Genomic DNA, 7,542 nt, shown 5'->3' with positions numbered 1-7,542 from the left:
ATAGAGGCTGAATTGTCTTTTGTAGCTTGACCTAAGAAATCACATAGCATCATTTCTGCTGTACTCTATCAGTGGAGACAGTCACAAAGGTCCACCCAGATTAAAGGGGAAGACACATAGACCTCACGTCTCCATGAAGGAGCGTGAATGTCATATTTTAAGAAGAATACGTGGAATGGATTATGTAAGGGTGCAGACGTTTTTGGAAAAATACTATCTGTCACAATACTCAATTTTGTGTTATTATTTTACTTGGAGAGCTAGGAAGATTCTTAATCAGAAACTTACAAATTCCTTTTTTCTAGAGATGAAAAATAGCTTAAGTGAATAAATAAAAGCTTAACTGAATAATAATATTCTTTTCAAAAACCATTTAGAACATTGGCAAATGTGAATTTCTCATTTTATGTTTCTAGGAAGATGAAAGATTATCTATATTTTATTAACCCTGAAATACTTTAAGTTTTGATTATTGGTCAATTCCAGTTTTTAGAAGTGGAGAAAATGAAATAAAAGCATTCAGAATCTACTTTCTTATTATCTGAAGACTGTGAAGTACAATATTATCTGAAGAACATGAAAATTTGATGGCAAACTTCAGAATCATTTTCTACTGTATTATTAGCCCAGTTCCAACCCAATCCTTGAAAATATGTCATAATCCTGTGATAGTCTGCATTATTATTATTATTATACCCTTGGGCTTTACACAGGTCAAATCATGTTGCACAGATCTTAGTGTCTCTGATCAGAAAAATAATTCTTTATTAATTATATTATATTTGGATAATTATATAAATAATTATATTATCTACAAATATATTACCACAATTAGAGTCTAGAATAGCATCTGTTAGAACATATTGTAAATAAATGCACTACTTACACAAATTAAGTCACTAACTCATAATAACTTAGTCCACTGACACTGATTCCAGTAAAACCAGGGAAGAGTTTTTTAAAGGCTGCCTATCTATTTTCTATTAGTTTTTACAATTTCAGTGGATTCATTTTTAATTGCTCTTAATTTCCACATTTGAAATATGAAGTAGAGGTTCTCCAATCTGAATTTTAAGCAAAAATCTTTAATAGAAAGGCAAGAGTACTCAAATGATGGCAGAGAGTTAGGTTCAAGTCCCCACCAAACCACAAACTCCGCAACCCAGGCAAATCACTTAACCTCCTGTAGACCTGCTTTTCACACTGAGTAACAGAATAAATGGCTGGATGAATAAATGAAAAACTTATTAATGAGCAGTCCAGGAAGAAAGCTTACAAATTCAAAACGCTAAGAGACTCTCAAACATGGCCAGGGTGCTAGAACCTTAATGAAATAGAGTAAAATGAAGAAAATTGCATTTGTCAGTATTTCTCAGGAAGAAATTGAATGTGGATGAAAGAATGCAGTACTTTGATAAGCTCCTTTGGTGGGGCATGAAACCTCACAAGAGCTGGAAATGGCATTGTATTTTAAGGTGGCAGGGCTTTGGTTTTGTGGGGTGAAGATTGTGAGGAGTGTTCAGTGTTCAATTTGGAGGCATTAATAGAAAAATTGTTAAGCTCTGTCCCAAGGAAATCTCATTCTCTACTTTTCCCCAGTGCTGTTCAACCTCCCCCTCCCTCCCCTCCTTCCTTCCCTTTCCCTTTCCACTAACATTTATTGGCCAATTATTTTGTGCCAGTTTACTGTTTTAAGAACTTTCCATATAGTAACCCATTCATAAGTAACTGTTGGACACTTACTTGATGAACATTTATTATCCTGAAGAGGCACTGCGCTGGAGGAGACACATCTGCTGCCTCATTTAGTCAGAGACTTTCACTTTTGTCCTCTTCCAGGTCTTGGGTTTACTGGGATCCTGTGCTGATGAACAAGAACTTCTCTTAGAGCTCAGCTTGTTCACTTCTTCAGGTTTTCCTTGACGACTCACCTCTTAGGTCCTTGACAGGTTAAACTCCTAGAAACCAAAACACCAAGAATAAAGAAAACATAAACAGAGGAACAATAACAGAAACCATCATCATTACCACCACAAGGAGGAGGTTAGTTTCTGTGCAAACTAAGGTACTATGTAAGGTGAGATAAAATAGGTATCATGGCATTATGGCCAGAACCATAACAAGAGATGAAACTGGTGAAATGTCAAGATCAAAGACAAAACTAGAATGAAAAATTAGCTATTGCATGGTGCTGAGAGGCAAGGAAAGGAATGGTAGAGATTAGGAAGCTGAGATAATTGAAATGGATGATTACTAAAGTCTATGAATATTTTTAAGGAACATACAATAATTTCAAAACTGCATAGACTCTGGGCAAATTAAGTCAGACATATTATGCAAGTATGAGGTTAAAATAAAAATGATAGTTCTTCATGTTTTTCAAGTAAAAACATCTCTCCTGTTGAAAGGGGAACCCCATCTTATTTTTCTTTACATCCCCAGCACCTAATGTGCTCTTGGCATGCAGTAGGAGGTCAAGAAATATTTGTGAAAGAATTAATGATGAAATTTATTTGTGCAAACATTAAGGATCCATAAGGATGACATTAAAAATCAGGAAGAATTAAAATTTAAATGATTATGTATCAGACTATCACTCGATATCTCAGTAGTTCATAGTATATAAGTAAAATCTAAAGAAGATTTTCTGATTATTTTGCATATTCACATTCATATTCCTTCTTTTATTATTTATTCCACATCAATCTATGGTTAACATTTGCCATCAGCTCTGCCTAAAACAGTGATTCTCAACTGTGGGTTCACATCTGAATAACTCTATCTGAATTTCAGAGACTTGATACAGACCTCTGTATTTTTCAAAAGGGTCTTGGATCATTCACGTGATTTCTCCTTGTTAGGAACAACTGGGCTACAATATCTTTTCCCACCTCACACACATGGCCGATTCTCACTTTTTTTTTTTCCTGAGATTTAGCAGATGTTTAATAATCAATATAATAAAAACTTTTAGATTTTCCTTTTTCTGATATTTATGAACAAACACAGATAGGCAATACCAGTCAGAATATATCTGAGAAGCTTAAGGGGCATTGACATTTTAAATGCTGTTATCCTGTATTATAATTCAGGTTGATAGGGACAGACATTGTCCTTTTATTGGTGCACTAACTCTAGCATACCAACATGAAGCTAACGTGTCCTAAGGAAAGAAAAATCCTAGAGTTTTACAGCATTAAATATGGCATGCTACAGAATGAATATGTGAAAACACACTTGGAAATAAACTATTACATTTTAGAAGTGAACTTTTATTTTCAAGAGAAAATTATTTATAAATAAATATATCTATAATATTCTAAGAGACTCACTACCTTACAAGTGATAATCATGTATAGTTTAATTGACTATTTTCAAATTCCTTTTTGGTAGAAGATATAATAAAAATACATCAACCCTTATATTCAGAATCACCTATCAATATCAGCATGATATTCAAAGTTAAATGGTGATTTAATGATGCAAAATACATTTTTATTTTCCAGAATGAGAGGAAGTACTAATTTCAGTTCATAGACTAATATTGCCAACAGATTAAATAGTTCTAATTATACTTATAACATCTAGAAAAGTTGTATAAATGCCTTTGAGCTAGGGCTTAATTTTACAGTCAGGATTCTGAATAAAATCAATATGCTTGTTGAAAGCATTGTACAGTTGTCTGAAAATTGTCCAGTTTAAAGGCTTAATGGTATAGAGCTGAAAGTAATGCTTGTGATCATGAACTCTGAAAAATAATGAATAAAGAATTTTAGTTCACTAATGGAAAAGTGAGTCTCTAGCTTTTGACTGGTGCAGTGTGGTTGATTTGTATTTCTACTATTACATATGCTTGTGCTTATATTATGAATTTTGCAGCTGTGGTACTAAATGTAAATTTATAGTCATGGATAGGTTGCTTTTAGTCATTATTAAACTAGTTTAATGTTTATGATGGATCAAATAAATACTTTGGGACTTCTGTTTTAAACCTAGTTGATGTTCACCTACTGTATTGTATTCATATTCTTTTAACAGATGTATAATTTCCTAAAATTGTCAAGTTCTAATGATAACAGATATGAGTAAGTTGTGGACTCATCCTTCAAGAAACTAAAGGACTGGTAGATTGATGAGAGAATTTGAAAATTTCTTAAAATTTTGTAATTACAGAAGAATGTACCAACAATTTTTATCCATTAGATTCTCTCTGATTGGTAATTATTTTCTCCTTTTGTTTGAACTAACCTTGAATAATAATTTCTTATGGTTTCATTTTATTAAGATAAAATTACTGCTGGTCTAGAAGGAGAGAAACCTGTCTTTCAGAACTTTTATGAAAGCTTTTTTTCCTTAATTTTCACTAAGTTAATCTGGAAATTTTATGTCTGAGTTTGAGGGGGAAAAATCTATAAAAGATTTCTCCCCTATGGTTGGTTGTAACAGAAATGTCTCCCAGTGCTGTGTGAGCTTCTGGTTTGCTCAGCTTAGAGGCCCCTGACAGTTTTTGCCCAGCCTTATGACGTTCCAACTTAATGCACAGTTAATGCCTAGCTTAGAATTCAACAATGAACTCAAGGAGATATCCTGTGTCCTTTGTCTTCCTCCCTACCTCCTTTTCAGGACTCTGTCCACAAAGTCAACTGCAACCTCACTGAACTGTGGTGTCTGACTCAATTCTGTGAGCTTGTTCTGCTCTGCTTGGGTTCCCCTTTCCTGTGCCATCCCTCTAGGTAAAAAGGTGGTAATAAGGCTCCTCTTATTTGTTTTCCTTGTCTTAGAAATCAAAGACCTGTACTGCCTGTTGTCTAACGTTTGAAAGTAAGTTGTTTCTTATATGTTTCTGGTGGGAGGGCAGGTTTGGTACTTCTTATTCCATCCTGGTCTGTCTATTGAATCAAATAACAAAACTTTGGCTTGTGCTTTGCAGGTCTTTGCTTTTTTAAAAAAAATATTCCTTTTAACAATCTATTTTCATTATACTTTAAACGTATATCAGTCTGGAACAGAAGGGAAACAAGAAAGAGCTGCTTTGAACCACAACAGTTTAAATTTTTTTTTTTTTTTTTTTTTTTTTTGCGGTACGCAGTCCTCTCACCGTTGTGGCCTCTCTCCTTGCGGGGCACAGGCTCTGGACGCGCAGGCTCAGCGGCCATGGCTCACGGGCCCAGCCGCTCCGCGGCATGTGGGATCTTCCCGGACCGGGGCAGGAACCCGTGTCCCTTGCATCAGCAGGCTGACTCTCAACCACTGCGCCACCAGGGAAGACCCAATAGTTTAAATTTTAATGTGTATATAAGTTACCTGGGGATCTTGTTAAAATTCAGATTCTGATTCAGCAGGTATGAGGGCTGAGGGTGTACCAAGCTTCCAGGTGATACCAATCCAAGGACCACATTTTGTGGAACGATGTTCTGTGACACAGGAGATTCAACTTTTGGACTCAGACACATTCTGGTTATTGATAACCAGCAAGTTAGATTCACTAAAAGTGCAAAACCAATGAAGAAAGATCAAAGCAGCCCAGGCAAGGAAAGAGACCTTTGTCTCTTTTCTTCTCCCTTCCCCCTACCTCAACCCTGACGGAGTTGGTATTGAAAGGGGCACTAGAAAGAGATGACTCAGAGAAAGATCATGTCTTACCTTTACCCGCTGAGACCAGAGTCAGGGTTCCAGCTCAAGGATCTGGCAAACAGCTGGCAGCATGTAAAACCCTAATAGATTTGAATTAAACTTTTAAATACTGAAAGTGATAGAATTGGCCCAAGATAACATCAAAGCGCAGGAAGATTATACAGAACATATTTGAAAGCAGTGATTAGAGAACAGAGTTATTTCATATTTATTCTTCTCCATATTAAGACTGCTTGACAAAGTGGTTATGTTTATATAACACTTGCCTTGAGAAAATTTTTCAAGCACATTTTAAAGTCTGGATAAAAATGAAATAATAAATGTTATGCAAACTATTTTTAAATGTTACCACAGAACTGTGTTTATACAATTAAAGATTTGAAATAGTCTCTTTATCCAGAGCAAAATACACACACACACACACACACACACACACACACACACACACCAATTTTTACAATAGAGTCAAGTCACCATTTTTATGAGTGGCATCTCCTGCCATCTGCTCAAGGTTGGTCGCTTTACTTCTAATGTGTTTACTTTCTGGAATGCAGACTTGTTCGGCTTGAAAGTTATTGGGCGATGCAGTGAAATCTAGGTAATAGAAAACATCCGATGTAAGGCTGATTAACTCTACAGAGAAAAGATATTTTGGGAAACTGCACAGGCAATAGGATTGGATGATTTTGTAGAGGCATAAATTGAATTACAATTACTGCCAAAGGCAAGCAGCACCATTAGAAAGCACATCAAAACGGTAACCAAACCAGACACACTGCCAGCGTTTTTAATGGGCGTATCAACTCTCTGTGGAGATGTTGAGAAATAACTTGATGAGACTCTTTTTCTGCTGTGTTTGGGAAAAGGGAATTCTTAAGATGTACATTATATTGGTTTAGAAAACAATGCATGTTTTTGAAGCTTAAGTGAGCAAACTCACAAAAACTTGTGAACAAGCATGTGTGTGCCCACACACACTCACGTGCACACATGCACACACACAGGAAACTTTAGGTGTGCTTATCTTTTTGATATTCAAGATAGACTATTTGCCCGTCAGGCTTCAGCCAGAAAGTTGTATTTCTTAACAACTCCCCAAAGAGAATTTCGGTTCTCTTTCATAATTCTGACATTTGAAACCATTTTTCAACATTTCTACAGGAAAAAGGGAAAAGATAACTAAAGTCTGGTTAAATGGATCTGCTCTTGGGCTTGACTTCAGTCCCAACTCCTCTGTGAGAATTTTTCTGGCCATTTCAGCAATAAAAAGAAAGATCTATTCCTCCATCATTTTAACTCATTAGCCTTTTATCTATATCACTTGTCATTTAAATACCACTTAGTGTCAATAATAATTTTTTCCCATGTTATTTTCCCAAATAGCTCTTCAAGGACAAGGAACTTGCTGTCTGGGGGGTATCTCATGGTACTTTCCAAGATGCCAACACACAGTATGTATTTAATAATAATAACTGCCGTTTACTGAGCTTTAAGTATTACCTGCTAGATACTGCTACGTTACTCACATCTAACACTTCAATTAATTCTTATGGTAACTTTGTGAGGTAGCTATATTCTCCATTTTCTAGATGAGGAAACTGAGGCTCAGAGAGGTTAAAGACTTGTTAGATGTAGGCATTGGGTCAGAGTTTAGCTCTGCTCCAAAGTTTTTATTCCTGTGATATCTAGCCTTCCTTGTACCCACTATATGTATTAACTAATAAGTCAGGAGATCAGATTCTAGGTCCAGCTCTGCCTCTAAATAGGTCACTGATGTCGTATTAGCCACTTTATCTTTATCAGCTTCAGTTTTCCTTGCTATAAAACAAACCTAAGTCCATAGAACCTGCATATGCACTTCCAGAGAACTAACATTTATTGAGTACTTATTATGTACCACAAACTATA

This window comes from Tursiops truncatus, chromosome 1 (genome assembly GCF_011762595.2).
Source record: "Tursiops truncatus isolate mTurTru1 chromosome 1, mTurTru1.mat.Y, whole genome shotgun sequence".
Taxonomy (NCBI): Eukaryota; Metazoa; Chordata; class Mammalia; order Artiodactyla; family Delphinidae; genus Tursiops; species Tursiops truncatus.
The sequence above is the reverse complement of the archived record's forward strand: the minus strand, read 5'-3'. Positions refer to the sequence as shown.